This window comes from Myotis yumanensis, unplaced genomic scaffold (genome assembly GCF_028538775.1).
Source record: "Myotis yumanensis isolate MYYU_CA2020_CCGP unplaced genomic scaffold, mMyoYum1.0.hap1 SCAF_2, whole genome shotgun sequence".
Classification (NCBI taxonomy): Eukaryota; Metazoa; Chordata; class Mammalia; order Chiroptera; family Vespertilionidae; genus Myotis; species Myotis yumanensis.
The window spans coordinates 77,441,287-77,466,125 of record NW_027223753.1 but is presented as its reverse complement, the minus strand read 5'-3'; the positions used below and the strand labels follow the sequence as shown (position 1 = coordinate 77,466,125).

The 24,839-nt window shown below is 39.5% G+C and overlaps 1 pseudogene; it reads right to left on the bottom strand.

The window, feature by feature from the left end:
• Positions 1-10,344: 10,344 nt before the first annotated feature.
• Positions 10,345-24,839, bottom strand: part of LOC139002459 (CREB-binding protein-like) — a 76,137-nt pseudogene continuing 61,642 nt past the window's right edge.

The following is a 24,839-nucleotide window of genomic DNA, read 5'->3' as shown; positions in this document are numbered from 1 at the left end:
CAACTGGGAGCATTCCCTCTCACATATCAATGCAAGTTTTCCCTCTCAGTGATAGTCATGACTTCATACCCTGCCTATATGTGAGAAAAAGAAACTGGGCGTTTAGCCATCTACTTGCTAATTAATATTCTAAACAAAAATGCTCTGCTATCGCTATTAGAAGTCAAGTTTCCCACAGGACTGTCACATTGTTTTTAACCCAAAGCAATGATGCTTCGGCTTACAGCTCTGAAGGTGTCATTACTGTCTGCTGTATCTTCATTCTTCTTTGGAACTTCTCCAATTTCCCCAGGAGCACAGGTGGTCTTTTGAATAAACAGAACTAACATATTGAGCTCCATAAGCTCTATGATGATATGCATTTCTCTGGTTCACAGCTGTTGCTGGCACAGCTGGAATAACGTGCAACTATAAGGTGGCTACTTAGTGAACTGGAGGTTCCTATTCAGAGTACAAATTTGTAGAGAGGCATCTTCAGTGAAGAAGGAACAGAAAATAACAAGAGGTAAGGTGGTCCACAGGGATCTGTACATCTTTCATTATCTATGTGAGGGAAATGAAAGCGTGTGTCTCAGGATCCATTAAAAAATTGATGGTATTCATCCTACTTCAGAGGAATCACGTACTGAGCGGATTTCATTCTATCACTGAAATAGTTGGTATGCACATAGGACCTTGAATAGGCGTGCTCTATACTTCTGGCACTTAATAGCACTAAATGGTAGTAGTAATAAAACTATTTTCCCACTTCTTATGCATTTAAGACTAAAAGTATTTGAGGTTTTCTTAGCTATAATTCCTGACTGAGTATAGAATTAATTATAAAGATCTTCAGTAGTTTTACTTACTGATTACTTATTATTCAAAAAACCCAAGGAAATGTTTTAGTAATGAAACAGTGGTACTGTATGCCATAAAGGTAGAGGAAACTTCTAATAAAAAAAAATGTAAGAAAAAACTATCGATAACACACCGGTAAACTTTTTATTAGGGGTTCTAAAATGACATATGAAATCTAAATTGAATTTCCTATTTAAGATGGCAGATTAAGCACAGAATGAAATCTCCTCTTTTCTCACAAAACTGGTAGAAATGATAGAAAAGAGATAAAAAAATGACTAAATACATATTTATGCTTGAAAATCAAAATAGAAGATCTCTACAGATTAGAAAGACATACCTCAATACAGAAAACAAACAGGAAGTTACAGTGGTAAAAAGAGAACAAAGTTTTCAAAAGATGCTGCTGCTACATATGCATATATATGTTCATATATGTATATATGAGTGTGTGTGTGTGCACACACATGTGCTTACAGGAGATTTTTATCAAATATACCATTGTTTGTTTATACTCTAAGAGTTATTTAAAACTTGAACTTAAAAAACAAACACACACTAAAACTTGAACTTTTTAAGTTCTTGAGATTTGGGTTAGTTCTGCTACTAGGTGATCTCCTAAGGAGGTCATTATAATTCATAATGGGCCAAGAAGAAGTCATTCTGACATAGTGCAAATACTGCAGCAAAACACCAAACATCCAGAAATCTAATATAAAGGAGGGAAAACAAGATTCACTTGTGGAATAATTTAACCATGAAAGAATAGAAATAGTAGGGCAATATAAAAATAATTTTTAAATACATATCTTACTATCCAGGGAGATAGTAAGTAAAGACAGAAATATTTATTTGTTTTTTACAGAATGTGGAAAATATTAGTATTGACTAATACCTGATACAGTTTAAGCACTCTATGAATGTTATCCACCATTTTCTTTTACTAAGATAATGAACTCATGAAAGCAGAGAGTTTTGTTTGTTTTACTCACTGTAATTGCATATGTGAAAAATTAACAGTAGTTTATGAAACAAGAGTAGTGGTTATGAAACAAGTATAAATTCTTGTAAAAATTGAATCAGATATCTTAGATTTGAGAGGAATAACAATTGAAATAAAAATCAAAGGTTCACAATTAGTGTATCACAAATGGTCATTGCTGTGGGTGATTCCTCTTCTCACAGTAACTAGATCCTAGAAATAACTTACTCTTGCAGGTATTGTTGGTCTTACAAAAGGTGGGAGTGTTCTCCAGGGAAGCCCTCAGAGCAGTGATGGCGAATCTATGACACGCATGTCAGAGGTGACACGAGAACTCATTTTTTGGTTGATTTTTTTTTTTTTGTTAAATGGCATTTAAATATATAAAATAAATATCAAAAATATAAATCTTTGTTTTACTGTGGTTGCAAATATCAAAAAATTTCTATATGTGACACGACACCAGAGTTAAGTTAGGGTTTTTCAAAATGCTGACACGCCGAGCTCAAAAGGTTCGCCATCACTGCCTCAGAGAAATAAACATGAGCACAGCCAGGCATGCAGGGCCTAGGGTTTCTGAGGCTAACATCTGAGGTGGGGTGACAGCTCAGGAGTCCGGTTAAGAATACACAAATTTAAGCCAGGGAGCCAGGCGCTGAGGCCCCAGGGTGGAGAATATGTGCTGGAGCATAAGGGACCTAAAGCACTGGGGAGCCAGAGAGGAGCTGATGTAATGAAACTCTATAGAATATAGGTAAGTCTGAGGGAAGACAATCAGAGGAAAAGTGTTCTAAAGTTCATGTGTTGTTTCAGATCTAGGTTACGGTATTATTTAACTTTGGATTTTATTTTAGATATGGATGGTAAGGGTTCAGTGATAACCAATAATAGATGAAAAATAGAATGTACCATTCTAAATAAGAGAAACGGTTGAGGAAAAAAAAATTTTTTTCAATCCAAAATGGTAAGAGGAAAAAACAATGGGGCAAGTAGAAATAAATAGAAAAAGTTCACTATAACACCAATCAAGATAAAAAAGTGGACTAACTCAATGTTTTCAGAAAAAAGGGTCTTGTTGCTCTCTCTCTAACTCTTTGAGTCACATTAGATTTAATAAATGTGTAAGTCCTGAAGGACTCACCCCAGTTTAGATCAAGTAATCAACTCACAAACAAAATTAACAAAATCACTGCTATTAGCATCAGTCAGCATAAACAAGAAATAACAGATTTATACTCACAAAAACTTTGGGTGTTTAATAAGTTGGATATATATCATAGCTGCATGAATAATTTTTTAAAATATTCACTCTAAAGCTGAGTATTCATCAAAAACGTATTGGCAATAGAAACTTTAGGGAAAATGCTTCTAGAAATAAAAAATATATTTGTAAAAATCAAAAATTCTGTGGTTGAGTTAAACATCAGTTTGATGCCAGAAAGAGAGAACTGGTAAACTGAGATATATTACCCCTAAAGTTATTCAACATGTAGCAAAAAGGAATAAGGAGATAAGAAAACATGAGAGTTTGAAACATCTACACTAATAATAGAGGAATACACAAATTGTCTGGGACGCCTTTACAGTAACAGTAACAACCAAACAGCAGGCTGCATGGGGCAACCAGGCCAGCGGGAGTGGGGCAGTTAGGGGTGATCAAGCAGGCAGGTGAGCAGTTAGGAGCGAGTGGTCCTGGATTGTGAGAGGGATCCCCGGGATCGGGCCTAAACTGGCAGTCGGACATCCCCTGAGGGGTCCCGGATTGGAGAGGGTGCAGGCTGGGCTGAGGGGACCCCTCCCCCATGTATGGATTTCATGCACCAGGCCTCTAGTAGAATGATAAAGACCAACATAAGTCTACTTGCAGCCCACACAGACAGCATGAATGGGATGGGGAAAGGCAATATTTAATCTCTCAGAAAGAATGAAAAACATGGATCCACAGATCTAGTGAGCATGACTTTCCCCAAATAGGATAAGTCAAAAGAAATTCCCTAAGACCCCCCTTAGTAGAACTAGAAGGTTTGAAAACAAAGAAAATGTATTGAACAACAGAAAGAAAAGACAAGATTATCTCTTCTACAGGATGAAAATAAAGATATTTTTACATTTAGATTTTGCTTTATTAAATATGTATGGTAAAATTTCAATGGAAATCAATAAAAAAATAAAAGTAGAGTGTATATAGTTGAAGGAGAGAAAAAACTTAGAGAAGAAAGAAGATTTAAAATACTAAATACAAAGATGGTAAGAGAAAAGAAAAATGGCACAAGTAGAAAGAAATGAAAAAAGTCCAAATATATCAAGAATCAGGAAAACCAAGTGAACTGTATTTAGAATTCTTTAAAGAAATCACTCACCCGGGGGAGGTCAATGGAGGGAAAAGGAGATATATGTAATACTATATGTAATACTTTAAACAAAAAAAAGAAAAGAACTCACACTGGATTTAACAAATGTGTTAGTTTTTCCATAGCTAAAAACAATAGCTAAATTTCCTTCTGAAATGTAATAAAACAATTACATTAACTAGGAAAACACTACATAAAACTGTGCCCTTGCCATTTATAACAGTCGACGTGGGCTGCCATAACAAAATATCACAGGCTGGGTCATTTAAAAAACAGATATTATTTCTCACAGTTCTGGAGGCTGAAAGTCCCAGATCAAGGGCCGGCAAAGCTTTTGGGGGGTGAGAGTTCTCTTCCTGGCTTTCAGGCAGCTGCTTTGTCCCAACAACCCCGGGCACACAGTGAGAGAGCTCGCTGGTGTCTCTTTTTCTAAAGACACTAATCCTATCAGAGCCCCATTGTTATGACCTCCTTTAATATTAATTACTTCCTTACTCCAAATAGAACCCCATTTGGTGTTTAGGGATTCATATATGAATTCAGTTCATAATATTCCACTCTGGTCCCCCCAAAGTTATGTCTTTCTGACATGCAAAATATATTCAGTTCATTTCACAGTCCAAAAGTCTTCTTCTTTTTTTTTTCTTTTTTTTTCCCTAAACTGGTTTATTTAATTGTGTTAAAATACACATAACATAAAATTTACCATTTTTAAGTATACAGTTCAGTGATATTGACCACATTCACGTTGTTGTACAACCATTACCACCATCCATCTCTGGAGCTCTTCATCTTGAAAACTGAAACTATATGGTTAACTCCCTCATCTTCCCTCCTCCTAGTCCCTGGCAACCACCATTCTACTGTTGCTTTCTATGAATTTTAAAATTCTAGGTAACTCATTTAAATGGACTCATACAGTATATGTTCCTTTGTGACTGGCTTCACTTAGCATAATGTCCTTAAGATTCATCACATTGTAGCATATGTCACCATTTCCTTTTTTCTTTTTAAGGGCTGAATAACATTCCATTATATGTATACACCACATTTAGTATACCCATTATCACTAGGATTGCTTCTATTTTTTGGTTATTGTGAGTAATGCACATGTTCATCACAATGTTAATAGGGTGTACCAATATCTCTTTGAGACCTTGTTTTCAATTACTTTGTGTGTATATATGGAGAAGTGCAATTGCTATATCTTGTGGTAATTCTATTTTTAATTTTTTGTGCAGCCCCCATACTGTTTTACATAGCAGCTATAGACTTACTTTGAAAATCTGGGTTTAAATGTGGGGATCTGAATAACTAAATAGAGATAATTCGCTCAGACTGGTAGGTTTCTATACCACCCAGATTATTCACCTCGGTTAAGTACCTTGAATAGTTTTCTGTTCCTAATATACATACAATCACATGTCCTTGGGCTATGGTTAACTCATAGTTTAATGTCCTAATGACAGCAACTGCAAATATGTTTATCACAGCCACGCAGTGAAACTTCAAACCTAACTTTTAATTTTTGTGTGCTTTAAAAACTGTCTTCTCTAAGATTTTGGCCCATTTCCTCATAAATGAATGTGGAGGAAAAATGTTCACATTTCTTTGGCCAATAGTTGGGTCCGTGGTCAGAGTTTTGCACTGGAACAGCAAAACTCCCACTCCTCCCCTTGGCTATATTCCCCTCTTCAAAGGCAGTCATTTCATCTTTCAACTGGTTATCTTGATATTTATCTTCTTTTCTCTACATTAAATATTTATATTGCTACTTCATGGTTTTTCACGTTTAGGTATTATCTATTTATTTCCCTTAATGAAAAATAAGGATTTTGCTTATTTTACTTCCCCCATTCCTTCCCCCACTCCATCACACTTCCCATTGCTTTATATGCCAAATATAGTTATACTGTACTCTTTAAAAAATACATTTGTTTTTATTATAGGTACTCATATCCTGGGGAAAAATGGCAGTGTATACTATGATTACTTCTCCTGCTCAGCTTTTTTTTTTTTTTTCCTGAAGTTAGATTAAGATAGAGGAAGAGGGTGTTCAAGTTTCATGACTCTGAAGGAGTCTCTCCTGGAGCCTTCTATTTCTAGTGCACAGTTGTCAGGGCATCACTTCAATTTCCTCCTGTGTTGTGTCTTCTGTTTCCTATATCCTATGTCTTCTTTTTTCTCCATTTAGTCCTTCATTTTAGTGGAGCACAACCTCCAGTAGTGAAGTATCGTACCTATTTGCTTTGTTTAACAATGGACAGGTTATTTTGATTTTCTGAATTGTATACATCATCCCATTCGACTGAATGACTATCCCATTGATTGTTATCTTACTGGTTTTAGAAAGCACATTCTTCTGTACCTGGGAAACAGGACAGCACAATTATCCTAAATTGTTTTAGTGGCCACAGATAATGCATTCCAGTTGACTCAGTGGTCCCAAGACCAGGACAGCACAATTACTCTAAATTACCTCTATGGCTCTAGATAATGAGTTCCTGGCAACTCAGTGGTCTCAAGACCCAAGGGCTCTAGATAAGTTGTTTCTGTCAATTCAGTGACCCTGAGACCCAAAACTATAATTAACATGCTTAATTCTGCTTCTGTAAACTGCTTTTTTGCAAACCAGGTTCCTCATTCCAAACCTTGAGATATAATCAATACCTTTGTGATCTTTGCCTATATAAGTCTGGTTTTGCCACCATCTTATCACTATGAGATTTGAGGAATGGCCCCTCATAGTCCCAGATTGCAATAAATGTGACTCTTTAATTCAATTTCTTGAGGCGTCCTTCTGTGATTCGTGGGGTACATTACAACAGTAGCTTCCTGAGGATATTGCTTGCATTACTCTAGCTCCGTGGTTGGCAAACTGCGGCTCGCGAGCCACATGCGGTTCTTTGGCCCCTTGTGTGTGGCTCTTCCTAAGCCTTAGGAGTACCCTAATTAAGTTAATAACAATGTACCTACCTATATAGTTTAGGTTTAAAAAATTTGGCTCTCAAAAGAAATTTCAATCGTTATACTGTTGATATTTGGCTCTGTTGGCTAATGAGTTTGCCGACCACTGCTCTAGCTCCCAGGTAAGTCCTGCTCTGTCTCCCTGGCAAAGGGCAGGTTTGGGGTGGCCTCTGCACTGGGTAAAGCGCATATTAGACGCTGAGTCCTTTTCCTCTGTCCAGCTCCCAGGAAATCTCTAGTTGAATCTGATCAACCATGTAAAATACACATGGAAATGATTCATATTGAATTTATGGTGTGGCGGAGGAGATACTTTCAAGCTCCATCATTAAGGGCCCGGGTGTGGAGGAGATTTTATACAGGTTAGGCCAAAAGTCTTAATTCATTCCAGCATCACATCTAAAGTCTAAAGTTCAAAGTCTTATCTAAGTATCCTATAAATCAGATATGAGTGAAATTCCAGGTATGATTCATCCTGAAGCAAAATTCCTCTCCAGCTGTGTACCTGTGCAACTACCCAAGTAATGTGCTTCCAGAATACAATGGTGGGACAGGCATCGGAGAGAGACTCCCATTCCAAAAGGGGAAATTGGGAAGAAGAAGAAAAGCCTATCAAGGCAGATTTCTGAAAGGGCGAGGGCTACGCCCTCCATCTTGCCCCAGGGTAAGGGTTAGGCCCTCTATCTTGCCCCAGGGTAAGGGCTACGCCCTCCATCTTACCTTGGCCATGTGCTTGGCAAGGAGCTTCTTCCCGGAAGTCTAAGCCTCTGCTAGCCACACCCAGGAACAAGACACCAACTTGCGCCTGGCCAATCGGCAGAGCACAGTCCTTTCTCCTCCCCTTACTCCAACCCCCCCCTATAAAACCCGTCTCCACACAGAGTCATCTCTCTCTGCTTCCTGTCGCTGCGTCGGCAAGGTGGGGGAGCCGAGCTAGCTCGAATAAAGACTCTTATGCTTTTGCATCGGACTGGCTGGCTCCCTGATGTGGTTTCTTGGGGATCCTGAAATCTGGGCATAACAATTTCCATTAGCTCTAACAGCTCCAAAACAAATCTTTTTGTTTTGATGCTCTGCCCTCCAAGGCTCTGTGAGGGCAGCAGCACCCCTGAGGCACTGGGCAATAGCATCCTGGCCTTTGGAAAAAAAGAGGCCTAACTCTTAGGAACTGAGGTGGAACTAGCCTGTCCCCTGGTTGGGAATGGCAGCCCTGCTGATCTCTGAATCATCTTCTGGGGCATTCTTGCCTTTCCTTGAAGGTTGACACATGTTCACAGTGGGATAGCTCTATTTTCTGGTTCTGTAGAATCTAATAAATCTGACAACCTTCTTTCATTCTTTTCTATTTTTTTCTGACCCTTATTGTAACAGCTGGCAGTGTTTCTGCTAGTATAATCTCATCTCTATTCCTGGCTTCTTCTGAAATGACTGATTAAATCTCAGCTCACACCCATGGTAATAATCTCTTTATCAAAGGTGGTTCAGCCACACCCTTAAGGAACTCTTTAAAACAAACTTCCTCATTTTTGGCAATATGGATAAGCTGAAAATTTTCCAAATCCTCAAGTCTTAACAATTCCTTTTATTTGTGTTACTCTTCTCACATTTCACCAGAAATAGTCAGGAGAAGCCAGCCCACACCTTCAACATTTTGCTTAGAAATTTCCTCAGCTAAATATCCAAGTTTACAGTCACAAGTTCTACTTTCCACAAAACACTAGAACACAATTCAACCAAGTTCTGTGTCACTTCATACCAAGAATCCCCTTTCAGGAAGGGAACACACACACACACACACACACACCAAAAACAAACAAACAAACAAACAAACAAACAAAACCCTGATCTCCCAGCTCAAAGGCCATTGGGCAGGAAAGAATTCTCTCTTATTTAAGGAAGAGTCAGCTTTTTGTTCTATTTGGCCTTCATCTGATTGGGTGAGGCTCACTCACATTAGCGAGGGAAATCTGCTTTACATAGTTTATGGATTTAAACGTTGATCTCATCCAAAAACACTCTCACAGAAACACCCTGAACCTTACTAATGAATGAAAACTAAGTCTCAGGAGATTAGATACACAAGTTATAATAAACTACAAAAATAAGTAGACTAACCCATTTATTTTAGGAGTATGTCTTATGTGTAGTCAAACTTTTAAAAAAGCAAATGAAAAATAAACACAAAACTTAAGACAGTTGGGTTAGAGAAACAGAGAGACAAGATAAGAGAGGCACATATAACATATGTAAGTTAATGTATGTGTTTCAGTTATTGACTTTGGTAGCATATTCACTAAATAAATACTAAATAAATTAAATGAGAAATGATACTAGCTACAGTAATAATCACTTGGGAGATTGAACTGAATAATTATTTTAAATGTAGCACAAATAAGATAAAAAGATGAAAAGCTAATAAGAAAACTTAAAACATTTGGAGTAGACAACCAGAGTTTGATATTTCTAGAAGAAAACAATAGAAAGAATAAAAGAGAGGCAATTCTAGAAAAAACAGTGATGAATTGTTTTCTAGAATTGAGAAAAAAACATGAGTCTTTAGGTTGACAGTGCTCATTAAGTGCCAAGAAGGAAAATAAATATTAAACCTCACTCAAAATACAGAAGCACAAACATAATAAAAATGAAAATCAAAATCTACCAGAGAGAAAAGAAATAGAAGCTTCAGAAATAAGCATCAGAATGACATAAAATTTTTTATTAGTATCACAAAATGCAAGAAAGCAGGAAAAAATATTTCTAAATCCTAAGAGAAAACTTTGAACCTGGAATCTAATCTAATAAGAGGATAATATGCAAATTAGCCATCACTCTGTGACAAAGATGGCTGTGCCTATAGTGTCCTGTGCCTGGAGCGGCAGCAGCGGAGAGCTACCAGCAGCAGTGGACATGGTGGCCAGCCTGCAGGGCAGCCGGCTTGGGTGGGCCGTACCCGGGCTGCTGGGGCCTGCGCTGAGGTGACCGGTGATGCGGGCAACTTCGGGGCGTGTCCGAGGCTGGGGCACTGGGAGACATCAGACTGCAGCCCAGAATGAGAAGCACTGGAGGACCTGGTCACCACTGCCCTGGCACTGAAGCCGCCTCCTACGAGATGTATCCTAGCCTAGGTGTGCGGGAAGTGGGTTCAGGGAGAGGTGCTGGGGCGGGGAAAGGCCACGTTGGTTGATCAGGAGCAGCAGACCCGCCCTAAGCCTCTTCTCCTTGGGAATTTGGAGAAGACCCACTTCCAGTCCGGAGGCCAACATGAACATTGTGAGTCTTTTGAAGAATGATTGTTTTGCTTGGGAATATGGTTTGCCTGTAGAAGGCTGGGAAAGAACAAAATCTGTTACCAGTATTCCTCCAAACAGACACCCTCTGGAGCTGAAAGCCTCAACAGCGAGCACTCTCACGCCCCCATCTCTGGTCCTACCAGCATCCGAGGCAGATCTGGTGAGTAGGAGGCCACACTGCCTGTCGTCAGTCCGAGGGAGGCATGTCTGGGAGTAGTGAGAAGGGGCGTCTTCTAAAAGAAGCTTCTCTGTCATTAACTGTTTCATAAATTTCTCCACTTTGGTAACAAGACATTTACTTTTTATACATTCTGAAGGCAGGATATTTCCCACATGCTCCAATCGGTAGGATGCAGCCCCTTGCTCTGCACCAGTCACAGCTGAAAAAAAGAGATGCCCATTAACCACATACCCTTCCCCCACAAACTTCAAAAAGTTGGGTCGGCTTCCTTTCCAGGGAGCTAGGACAGATTTTGGGGTCCCAGATACACTGGACCTGGTCGCTGTGGAGCAATCTACCTGCTCAAATGACAGGGGCGGGATGAGACAGAGGATGTATTTGAGTTTTATTCTGTGTTTCCAAAATTGCCTGTTATAAACACTTCTGCAGTAGTCCTCAATTGTACTAAAAACCAGGATACATCTTAACAGAGAGGTTAAAAGGATTTGCTAGCTGCTAGGCATCTATGTGGAGATTTTATATATATATATATATATATATATATATATATATATATATATATATATAATGCAAAGTGTCCCCTTGGGAGTTTGACCAGGATTCCAAGAGTTCAATCGCTCACTATGACGTTCACTGACCACCAGGGGGCGGCGTGGAACAAAGGAAGGCCCCAGCCAGCAGCCAGAGGGCCCCAATTGGCCCTGATCACTGGCCAGGCCTAGTGACCCTACCCGTGCATGAATTCCATGCACCAGGCCTCTAGTTTATACAATAAGACTTCAAAAGTAAAAATAGCGAGGTCAATGTGGCTCAGTGGTTGAGCATCGACCCATGAACCAAGTGGTCAACTGTTTGATTTCTGGTCAGGGCACATGCCTGGGTTACATACTCAATCCCCAGTAGGGAGTGTGCAGGAGGCAGCCAATTGATGATGTTTCTTTCTCATCAATGTTTCTATTTCTCTTTCCCTCTAAAAATCAATAAAGAAATATTTTTAAAAAGTAAAAATAAACTATCCAAGGGCAAAAGTAAAATAAATCTATTTTAATATGCTTAAGCACTCAGAAACTTTACTATCTTAAACTCTCACAAAAGTAAACTTCTAAAGGATTTATATTTTAATTAGATATTAGAAACAAGAGAGATTAAATAAATTAATGTTTCTACAGAAACAACAAAATAAACCCAAATAAAAGCAATGGGAGGAATTAAAGATAAAGACCCAAAATGATGATAAGCATACAAAAAATAATAATAATTGACTAAAAAAAACACTGGTGCCTCATTTAAAACACTAATAAAATATTTTTGTGAATATATTTTAAAAAAACATGAAATAATAACAAAGTTCAAAATAAAACACAAATAAATAAATGTAGTTACAAATAAAGATATTTTTTAATTATAACAGACCATTTCAAAATTACCAATAATCTTGGAAACTTGAATGAAATGGATAGTTTTCTAGAATAATATAAATTACTGAAGAGAAGTAAAAATCCTGAATAGACTATTTCAAGGGACCTCATTTTTTGGATTTCCATATCCTATATAATAAAAGCCTAATATGCAAATCAACCAAATGGTGGAATGACCAGTCGCTATGATGCGCACTGACCACGAGAGGGCAGACACTCAACACAGGAGCTGCTCCCTGGTGGTCAGTGCGCTCCCATAGGGGGAGCACAGCTCCGCCAGAATCTGGGCTCACAGCTGGCGAGCACAGTGGTGGTGGCAGGAGCCTCTCCCACCTCCGTGGCAGCACTAAGGAGCAGCGAGCTGAGCGGTAAGGAGCAGTGAGCAGGTGGGCGGTAAGGAACAAGAGGTCCTGGCCTGCAGGAGGGCGCAGGCCAGGCTGAGGGGGTCCCTCTGAGTGCATGAATTTCATGCACCGGGCCTCTAGTGTAATAATAAATGCCTAAAACATATTTGATGAAAAAATTATAAGAGAATAAATTTACAGAAAGCTATAGGAAAGCTCTTAATCTATCCAGTTATCTAATGAAAGAGAGAGTGAAGTGAGACAGAGAGAGGTAAAAGTAACTATAATCTATATAATGAATGCTTAAGCGACCATTATGGTGGAGCAACCAGAACGACCGGTCACTATGATGCACACTGACCACCAGGGGCAGACGCTCAATGCAGGAGCTGCCCCTTGGTCGTCAGTGCACTGCCACACTGGAGAGTGCCGCTCAGCCAGAAGCCAGACTCACAGCTGGCAAGCGCAGTGGTGGTGGCAGGAGCCTCTCCTGCCTCTGTGGCAGCTCTAAGGAGCAGCGAGCAGGCAGGTGGTAAGGAGTGAGGAGTCCTGGACTGCGAGAGGGTGCAGGCCAGGCTGAAGGACCCCCCCCCCCCCCCACAGTGCACAAATTTTGTGCACCAGGCTTCTAGTCTATACTAATAAAAGGGTGATATGCAAATTAACTGTAACTCTGTGACAAAGATGGCGGCACTCATAGCCACAAAGATGGTGGTGCCGGCCAGAGCCACAGAGCCAGCCAGAGCAGGTGGGATGCTTGGCTTCCTTCGTTGCCATAGCAACGAAGGAAGCCAAGCCTCCAGCCAGCCCTGGCTGGCCACCGAGGGCCGACCTCTGGGTGGTGGTCACAGAGCTGGCAGGAGTAGGCGGGATGTGGCTCTGGCCCAGAGCAAAGGTGGGAGGCAGCTCCAGCCTGGAGCAAAGGCAGAAGGTGGCGGCCAGAGCAAAGGCCCAGGTCCCAGGTGCCAGAGGGAAGCCAGTGCCGGCAGCCAGGGGAAGGAAGGCCTATTCTTGCATGAATCTTTGTGCATCGGGCTTCTAGTTAATAAATAATAAACTATTAATTCTGATAATCACTGTGGTAGGTAGAACAAAGGCCTACCTGAGGTCCACACCCTCCCTAACCCTGGAATACCAAATGTGTTATCTTACATGGCAAAAAGGACTTGCAGAAGTCTTTATGGTAGAGAGAGGGGCCTGAATTATCCAAGGGGTCCAATCTAATCACATGAGTGCTTAAAAGCAGAGAACTTTCCCTGGCTAGGAGCAGAGTGACACAATAGAAAGGAGGGTCAGAGATATTCCAGGTGGGAAAAGGATTTGACACCCCATTTCTGGTTCTGAGATGCAGAGGGGCACATGCAAAGGTGGCAGAGAGATTCCTAGGAGCTAAGGGCTGCTCCTAGCTGACCACCAGTAAGGAATCCTCAAGTACCAAGTATGGAAGCAGTCCTACAACCAAACGAACTGAATTCTGACAGCAATCTGAATGCAACATTCCATCACCTTGATTTTAATCTTGTGAGAGCCTAAGTAGAGAAATCAGCTGAGCTGTACTTTATCCAAACTTCTGACAGAAAACATGAGATAACAGATAAGCATCACAAGATGGGCGTTGTTTTAAATCACTGACTTTGTGGTAATTTTTACAGCAATAGAAAATAAATATAACCACCAACTAAAATCCTAATATACAAAGACCCAGGGTCCATAATGACCAACCAAAGGCTGGACTGAAGACCGGAAGTCAGTCCTGCAGTCAGTACTGGGTTGTTGTGGCAACCCAGCACTGACTGCCTCTGGTGAAAGTGCAGCAACCCAGCACTGACTGCCAAGGGGGCTGTGGATCAGGTCCGGAGAGAGGCCCGCAGAGAGAGAGGCAGGGTCTGATCCTCAGCCTCCGTGGCAGCTATTGATCAGCTGTTGCCTTTCTCTTTCTCTCTGAGCTTCATCAGCAGCCGCACCTCTATTTCTCTCCGAGCCTTCCTGGGGGCTGCTGATCAGCCCCACCTTTCTGATCAGGCCCAGAGATAGGCCTGGAGATGCTGACTGGCATAGAAACCGACCAATCAGAACCAAATCTGGGTGAACTGTGAGGAGTCAATGGCTGCCTAGGAGGTGGAGCTTTTGACACTGACTGGCATAGAAACCAACCAATCAGAACCAAATTGGCCAGCAGGGGAGGGCAATTAAGGGTGACCAGGAACGCCAGCAGAGGGATTAGGGGCAATCAGGCAGGCAGGCAGAGGCAGTTAGGGGCAATCAGGCAGGCAGATAGGTGAGGAGATAGGAGCCAGCAGTCCTAGATTGCAAGATGGATGTCCGACTGCCGGTTTAGGCGCGATCCTGAGGATCGGGCCTAAACCGGCAGTCGGCAATCCCCCAAGGGGTCCCCGATTGGAGAGGGTGCAGGCTGGGCTAAGGAAACCCGCCCCCTCGATGCATGAATTTTGTGCACCAGGCCACGAGTAACAAATATAATGATACAAAGACTTTACCCTACACACACAAATGAGTAACTCACTTCCATGATGTAGAGCAGGCATTCCTCAGTATTGAACTCACCAATATGAAGAACTTTCCCTAATGTCAGCCATGTCTTTACTTTTATGTTTCAGCAAGTTATGATGAAATGAACCTTGTTTTGTTCCACTGGCATTTCACCATATGGTAATGAATCTATGTTTGCTATATGTGCCAGATGGCACTGGGACACCAACTGCTTACAGTGTCATCTAAAACATAGAAGCAAGCAAAAATTAAGGAATCCCTGATGTTAAAATTGGAGACAAGAAGTTCCATGACCATATTAAGGCCCATGATTTTTTTTATTTGAACTGACCGTGAGCCTGTTTTAGAATTTTTGTCCAATTGTGAGTCCGTGTACTAAATTATACCATCACTACACAGTACTGAAATCATCTTCATCATCTATGATACCTCTACTAGTCAGTAAATGCAATTTAAAATAGCAAGGCTCTCAGCCATTTGTCATTAGGAATGCCCAATTATATTGTGGAGCTTCCTTGGGAAGTTTTGATGGTATATGATCTTCCTAACTCAAATCTACAAGTTGATAAAAAGGTACATATTTCACCATGTGATATTTCATATTGGTTTGTATCTAATGCCAGGTGTACAATTAGGAAGACAGAGAAACTTCCTACGTAATTCAAGCTATTCACCTAATATATATATAAAGTCATCACACTGTCCTGGTGACATCATATACAAACCATTCAGGAATACAGTGGGGCCTTGACTTAGGAGTGTCCCGACTAACAAGTTTTTCAAGATATGGGCCGTCTCTCTGCCGATTTTTTGCTTTGAGTTGCGAGCTATATTTTTGAGTGAGCTGCAGAATTTTTGTGATTAGTTTATGTATGCCATGAGATGAAAAAGGTTGAAATTGCTGTATACACTAATCACATATTTACCACCAAAAGTCTAGTTTCTATCTGTCACCATACAATTGACCCTCTTTACCCACACACAATGATAAAAGGAAAAACTTTAAATTACTCTCTCACACATTCCCCAAACCCTGAATAAGCTAGTCTACCTGCTCTCCATCTTTTATAAGAGATATGAACCCTGTCTGGACCAAGAAAAAGTCTTTGGAAGGGGTCTGAGAGAGAAACTATAAAATAACCTCCTAAGAGACTCTTTTATGGAGAAAATAAAATGTCACCTCTTGCAGTAGCATAGAAATATGTTTTCCTGGAAATCAGGAGATGCATGGAATGACTTATTCAGGTCACATGATTCTGCAGTAGTCTCTGGAGAGTTTTAAGAAATATAATTTCTCATTCTAGAATCTTCCCTGTCCATCGCATAAATTCCTAGTGCACTCTGTCCCTAGAAAAATAATGCATTATTTTGCTCCCAGGAAATGCAGTCTGAGATCTGCTTTACCTCCAATTTCCTATTTGAGTAAATTTTGTAAAGCAGATTTTCAAGTTTATCCATCTCAATCTCATTGTTTAAGCTCTGGCTCAGCCACTGTGAAGTTACATGGAGCTTGAATCCAGCCTGAGTTGTCTGGGGTCCAGGCTTCATTTTAACTTTTCTATACAATTTTGGCCATTTTACCATTGGCCATATTTCCACAGAAAAGAAGAAAACAGAAATCTATTCATTTGTCTTTGTTAGCAAGGCTCATGGAATACATTGGTTAAAACAGAAGCGGCTTTAATGGAGTGTGTTTTTTTTCTGTAATCCATGTGAAGCTGTTTTCTATTTTCTGGGATAACAAAGAATTTTTCACATAAAAACAAAAGGTTTTATTTCACATTTTCATTTTTCACAATTTTATTTTTTTTAAATTAACATTAAAAAAATTAAAAACTAACCATGACAGAAGAAGAACAGATAGCATAATATACACCAGCACAATTTAGAACAATTAACATGTTAGTGTTTTAAACTGCAGCTATTCATAGTATTATATAAAAAGAAATGTATCCTATTAGTAACAATTGAAGAAAACTTAGTACTGTATGGCTTTTATTTGGTAATAGTTCCATAGTTAAATGTTCCTGTAACCATAGTCTATACACAAACAACTCCAGCTATTTAAAAATGTATTTTACCAACTTTGTATTTAAACAAAAACATTTGAAAATAGCTATTGAAAAGTATAGGACAGCCTTTAAGCATAGTGTGCATCATTTTCACTTAGGTTTAATGAATGCAATACTGAGGCAGAAGAAAGTAGCAACTATAATTTTGACCGGGGAACCAGCAGAAGTTGTTTTTAAAGCATATATTTTAAAGAAGGAAATTTCCAAAAACCTCAACACATAATAGAAGAGTTGCTTTGCTTATTGTGATCAGGAGGACCACATTTATACAGACTAAGAGTAAGAATTTATATAAATAAAAAAAATCTCTAAGGAAAATAATTCAATTTTATTCTTATTGGAATGTTTATCTTTTTATAATTTTTTTGGCTCTACTTTGTGATCTGGCACCACAATTCACATTAGCACCAACCTAGAAATCTTGTTTCCATTCACCCATTCAATGACAAGAATATCTTTGACTATGAATCCATGGCAAAGTGGCTGCTGGGTAAAGGGCTTCCCTGTGTGTTTTAAATATATACACACGTTATGAAACAAGAACTAGAGTGACATAAAGTAATTCTCAGCCCTTACACCAGCCAGACATTTCAGCATGCACAAAATGAGTATCTGATTATTTAAGTGTACTTTTAAAAATTCAAAAAAGTAGAAGAAAATGTAAAACATTTTTTAAAAATATTTTGGAGTGAAAATATAACCAAAATCACCACTAAAGAACAAAAACAGTTGTATAGTCATTCTATGCAATTTTTTTGCAGCTTCTAAAAAGAATAGTTATAGTCTTATCTGAGAAAACATCAAATACCTAGAAATAGAAAAAATTGTCTCATATAGAAATATATATAATATATATAAAGTTTATGTATAATGAGAATTCTCTTTTAATGTATGCTAAATTTAAGGTGTACTCATTTCTTTTCTGAGAACCAGATCAAATTAGTTGGGGTTTTTTTGTTTGTTTTATGTTAATTTTATTTTTCAATTAGAGGCCCGGTGCACGAATTTGTGCACGGGTGGGGTCCCTAGACCTGGGGGCGATTGAGGCTGATTGGGGCAAACCTCCAACCTCCTGTGGTCCCTCCCCCTTGGTCGGCTGGGAGGAGGGGCTGCGGGAGGTTGGCTGGTGGAGGGGAGGGACCACAGGAGGTTGGCTGTGAGAGCACACTGACCACCAGGGGGCATCTCCTGCATTGAGCATCTGCACCCTGGTGGTCAGTGTGCGTCATAGTGACTGGTCAACTGGTCGTTCCAGTCATTCAGTCACTTGGGCTTTTATATCTATAGATTACAATTCACATTCCATATTTTTGCATTAGTTTCAAGTGGACAGTATAGTGATTAGACAATCATATACTTTATACAGTGGTCCTCTGATATTTGAACTACTCACCTAGCACTATAAATAGTTATTACAATATTATTGACTATACGCCCTATGCTGTACTTTGCATCCCCATGACTATTTTGTGACTACCAATTGGTGCTTCTTAATTCCTTCACCTTTTCACTGAACCCCTTAACTCCCCATTGGCAACCATCAGTCTGATCTCTGTATCTATGAGTCTGTTTCTGTTTTGTTTATTTATTTTGCTCTTTAGATTCCACTATAAGTGAAATCATATGGTATTTGTCTTTCTCTAACTTATTTCACTTAGCACTATACCCTCTAGGTCCTTCCATACTGCTGCAAATGGTAAGATTCCAGTTTTTTAATGGCCAAGTAATATTCTATTGTATATATGTACCACTTTTTCATTATACACTTGTCTATTGATGGGCACTTGGGTTGCTTCCATATCTTGGCTATAGTAAATAACACTGCAATAAACATAGGGATGCATATGTTATTTTAAATTATTAATTTTTGCATCTTTGAATATATATCCTCGTGTGGAATTGCTAGGTCACAAGGCAGTTCCATTTTTTTTTTTTTTTTTTTTAGGAACTTCCATACCGTTTTCTATAGTGACTATACCAGTCTATGTTTCCACCAACAGTGCACAAAGGTTCTCTTTTCTCCACATCCTCGCCAACATTAGTTGTTTGTTGATATATTGATGATAGCCATTCTGACAGGTGTGAGGTGATATCTCATTGTGATTTCAATTTGCATTTCTCTGATAACTAGTGACATTGAACATCTTTTCATATGTCTATTGGCCATCTGTATGTGTCTACGTAGGTCTTCTGCCCATTTTTATTTTTATTTTTTTTCCATCACCATTATCCCACATATATCCTGCTCCACCACCACCCACACCCCTCCCCCATGAAATCACCATACTGTCACTATTGTCCATGACTTCTTTTTCTTTTTTTCGTCTTTTTTGCTCAGTCCCCTCCTCCCAGAACTGTCTTGGATTGCTTGGTGTTTTGGTGTTGAGTTGTATGAGTTCTTTATAAATTTTGGATATTATCTTCTTATTGGATGTATCATTGGCAAATATCTTCTCCCATTCATAAACTAGAAATTTCTTATGTGAATAATATTTTAATATGATATATGAATGTTCTAATTACTAACCATTTTGCACCAAAAAAATGTTAAAAGAAAAAAAGAAAGTATAAATGAATTAACCTGAAGATGCAAGTAGAATGTCCAATTCTTAACATTTATTGAGAGATTATTACGTGGCAAATATTATGCTAAACTCTTTACACATATAAATTTATTTAACCCTTACAAGTCTGTGAGAAAGGTATAATTAATAACCACATTTCATATATGAGAAAACCAAGATTCATAATGGTTTGCTAATTTGTCCAGTTATGCAGCAAGTAAATGCCAAAGTGGATGCCAGATCTGTCTATATACAATTCTCTCTTTTGTAAATAGAGAAAAATTATTTTATATTAACACTAGAGGCCCGGTGCATGACATTCATGCACTCAGGGTGGGGAGGGGCCCTCAGCCCAGTCTTTGCCTTCTCACAGTCTGAGAGCCTGCAGGGGAGTGGGCCTAGCTGGCAGTCAGACATCCTTAGTGCTGCCACAGAGGCAGGAGAGGCTCCCACCACCGTCGCTGTGCTTGCCAGCTGTGAGCCCAGCTCAGGGCTTCTAGCTGAGCTGTGCTTCCCCTATGGGAGTTCACTGACCACCATGGGGCAGCTCCTGCATTGAGCGTCTTCCCCCTAGTGGTCAGTGTACATCATAGCAACTGGTCATTCCACCGTTCAGTCAATTTGCATATTACCCTTTCATTATATAGGACTAGAGGCCCGTTGCAGGAAGTTTCCTGCAAGAATAGGGCTTCCTCGGGCCTATTCCTGCAAGAATAGGGCTTCCTGAGGCCACAGCAAAGCAGAGAAGGGAGCTAAGTCCACTGAGGTGGGCTTCGCTCCCTTCTCCGCTGCCTTGCTCCCTCCCTTCGCCTCTTAGCCCTCGGCTCTCTCCCTTCTCCGAAGCTTTGCTCCCTCACCAGGTCACGGATCCAAGGCCCGGATCCCATGGGCAGCATTGCACGCTGTCGGCCCCACCTCGCCGGGTCAGGAGTCCGTGGCCCGGGTCCTGCAGGCAGCATCGTGTGCTGCCGGCCCCGCCTACAGTATGCAAATTAGCCATCATCTTTGTTGGCGGTTAATTTGCATACAGCACTGATTAGCCAATGGAAAGCATAGCGAAGGTACAGTCAATTACCATGTTTGTCTATTATTAGATAGGATATCAAAGTACCAACTTATTAGGGTTGGTCTTTTCTCACTTAATTATGGTGTCATTCATATATATATATATATATATATATATATATATATATGAAATTCATGCACTTGGGGGGGATCCCACACGCTGTCCTGTGCCCTGTCACAGTGCGGGAGCCCCACAATCGATCACCCCAAAGAGGTAGGCCCCGCCCACCCATCTGGGGCTCTTTGATGGATTGCCCCGAAGAGGTAGGCTGGAGCCAGGGGTCCCACCTCCTTGCCACATGGACCTGGGAAGCAGGACCCCCAGAATCCCCAGGCAAGCCTCACCACGTGGAGCCAAGAAACTCTCAAGCAGGCCTCACTGCGCAGAGCCAGGGGACCCCCAGGCAAGCCCCGAAGGACCCATGGGCAGGCCTCACCTCACAGAGTCGGGGGACCTGCCTCCACCCAGCTCCGTGCACCAGCTGGGAGGATGTGGGACTCCCAGGCAGGCTCCCTGTTGCATATGCAGCATCAAGCTCAGCCCTGCCCACCTGAGTGCACCGGCTGTGCACGCAGTCATCTTGTGTCAGCGTGATGGCATCACAGCACGATGACCACTTAGGCTTTTATTAATAAGGATATATATATATTAGAGGCCCAATGCATGAAAATTCATACAAAAATAGGCCTTCATTTCCCCAGCTTCCGGCACTGGCTTCCCTCCAGCACTCTGGACTGGGGCTTCCCTCTTCTGGCCGCCGGCAGGCACCTGGGACCCAGGCTGACTTCCCTCCAGCCCCAGCTTCTTCAGGAAGGACATCCAGAATGATGTCTGGAAGATGTCTGTTCTAATTAGCATATTACCCTTTTATTATTATTGATATATACACACACTATTTCCAAAGTGCTTGAAAGTAAGCATTTAATTCAAGTAAACCAATGTATATTGAATGTGTACTTTGTATTAGATACTATGCTAGGTCATAAGAAGACAAATAAGAAGTTGTCCAGTAAGTCCATTAGAGGAGAAAGGTAAACAAACAAATGTTTACAATACACCAGGCTAAATACTATATGGCCAAGATTCAAAGTGCTTTGGCAGATAGAAGATGGACTATTATTTGGGGAATACATGTCATTTAAAAGCCTGTTTACAAGATTAATTTATTTAGCAAGTGTTTTACTACCTATTGGTTAGAAGTGAATTTTAATGTAAATTTTCATAAATTCCCAAATAGTGATATTTTAAAGTGTTATTTCATTAATATTAACATAACTGAGGGTATTTCACAAACAATCTAACATACAGTCTAGCTGTTCTAGATGGAAATATGACTAAGCCATGAGAAAGAAAACTAAAAGAGAATGGGGTAGGAATCTCCTTTTAGTTATATGTTCCTGAATTTCTTAAGTGTTTGGATTATAACTTAGTTGCCTTTGTCTTGTTAAAATATGTGATACTATTTTGCGTGTTTAAATATAAATTATAGCAAATTAAAATACTTTATTAATGATGTTAGAAATACTTAGGGTTAAAATTCATTCTCATACCTAATATTTTCAAAATAAAAAGGTATTTACTGATGAAGTAATAGAACTCAAAAGATGATGGCTTCTTAAATAATTTTTGATTAATTTTTATTATCTTATTCTAAATAAGTTGGTGATTGCTTTCAAAATTTGATTTTACCTTAAGGAATGTTTCCTTAAATTTTTTGTTATCTACTTAATATATCCTTTATACAGTACTATATAAACCTTCTGCCATACTACCAAGAGAAAAAAGGCAAGATAATAAGTGATTCCTCGTTTGCAGTACTCCAAACTACAGGACTGCCTTTACCTGAATCTCTGTCCCTAGCCATTATGCCTTAATTCAGTGTTCCTATAAGCTAGAGTCAAGCAACCTGAGAGGAGAGAGTGGTATTGGCAGTGGAAATGAATATATTACTTAAGGAAGCCCTCTGGAGATAAGATAAATCTCTTGATCAATGCATCTTTGTGTTGCATCTTGAACAATGCATAATAGGGGGGTTCACAACCATTCTTTTACTGTAATTTGTGTTTTGGATTTAAGTCAGAAATTACCAGAGAATTACTAAAGCCACAAAAATTAGAAATAAACTTTTCATTTTATCTGTATATGGGAAAGTTAAACTTGACTGTTTTTAAAATATGTTTTTATTGAATTTTTAGAGAGGAAGGGAGAGGGATAGAGAGATAGAAACATCAATGAGCTGCCTCCTTCACACTCCCTACTGGGGATTGAGCCTGTAACCCAGGCATGTGCCCTGACTGGGAATCAAACCAGCCACCTCTTGGCTCATGGGTCAACACTCAACCACTGAGCCACATTGGTTGAGCACTTAATCATTTTTTTTGTTCTCACCTGAGGATATGCTTATTGATTTTAGAGAGAGAGTATGGAAGAGAGAGAGAAAGAGAAACATCTATCGGTTGCTTACAGTATGCACCTCCACCAGGAATCAAACTCGCAACCTTTTTTGCTATACAGATGACACTCCAACTAAATGACCCACCCAGCCAGGGCTAAACTTGATCATTTTTAAGGACTAGCTCTTAAATTTGTGAGGTCTTGATGTTTCAATAATTAGGGAAAATATTTGTCTACACAATATGTTGAGGGTATTTCTCTTCTTTACATGGAAAGTATGTAATTCTAGGCATTTTAACTTCTATTTTCATAAAACATTTAGATAAATAAGCTATTAACATAGTAGGAGATTTAGAAGAAAATTATAAGGCTGATTTCTAAGATTTTCTGAGCCCCTAATAAAATAATGGAAAATGAATTTTAAAAAATAGTGAAGACGTGATAAACAACCTGGTGCTTGTTTGTGAATTGGTGAAGCAAGCAGCAACCTAAGATTTATTGTTTGAGAACAGCCAAGACAGGCCCTCTTCCCACTCTTTCTGCTATAAATAGAAAGGTATAGATTCATAGATATATTCACATATCTCAAATATGTACACTGCAAAAAAGATGGGAAACAAATGAAACAAGCTGTCAAGAAAAGTTACCTCTGAATGGTAGAACTGTAGACAATTGCTATTTTCTTCCCTCTTCTTTTTATGCACTCCTTAAACTCCCTGTTATTTATAATGAGAAATAATTATTTTGATACCACTAATTTGTTTCTATTAATAGGCCTCTGTATGTGGTCCGCTTGACAATTTTTAGCAAGAAATAATAATAAATAATTTTAGCATGCAAGATCATCTTTAACTGGAATGCCTGTGAGCAAGAAATATGAGAAGTTTGACCTAAATATAGAAAAGCTGAATTCACATGCAAGAGATGAGGCACCTAGAATAAAAACAAAACACTGTATCCTGGTCAAGACTGATGGTTGGTGGACACAGTTTACATTTCATAGTTTATAGAAAGAGATTGTGTTTTGTCAACTTTATAAGACCTATTCATCACATGATGTGATGAACAAAGTGATAAAAACTATAAATTATCCATTTTGAATTTATAGGATAATTAGAAGGAATTGAAGCAGAATGTGGCCATTAATTTCCTTTTAACATATCCAGACAACATTGTGGATATTTGTTGAAGAAATTGACTAAATGTCTTTGTCAAATGAAGACATTTCTTAGACTCAGGGTTCTCAGAAGCCCAATTTCTTGGATCCCTGTTGGCTTTGAGAAACTTACTGATGTGATAAGGTGTCTGAGCAAAATGAGATTGAAGCTATTGAAAACATAAAACACATAATTGGGTTTCACAAAATGTGAACATGCAGAAACTCAACATGGACACCTGGATTGAGCTGGTCTCTACTCCTTCCTCCGTTCATTGCTGCATTGAGATAAATAGGGTCATAATCTTAGGAAAATTACAGAGCCATGTTTTGGAAACTAATTTGCAATTTCAGAAGAGAGCTTTGGGAGAAAGGAAAAAAAATTAACTGCTCCTTCAGTCTTCTACGAATTATGAGTGCCTGATTGAGGAAACAGAAGGCCAGGGAAACAGAAAGATGGAGAAGGAGAACGCAGGAAGACAAATGATGTTGTATTGTCTGGAGAATGTCCTGGACCCCACGTAAACAGGTTGCAGGCACATCCTCAGACAATATGTATCTTCTTTTGAATCATTAGGAATGGCAAAGAAGAGTCAACTTTCTGTTGAGATGTATCAGAAACTTTTACTTTCTTATCATTGAAGATCTTATCTGGAAGTATCAAAAGGAGGAAATATCCATGCCACTGGATTATTTAGAGGGA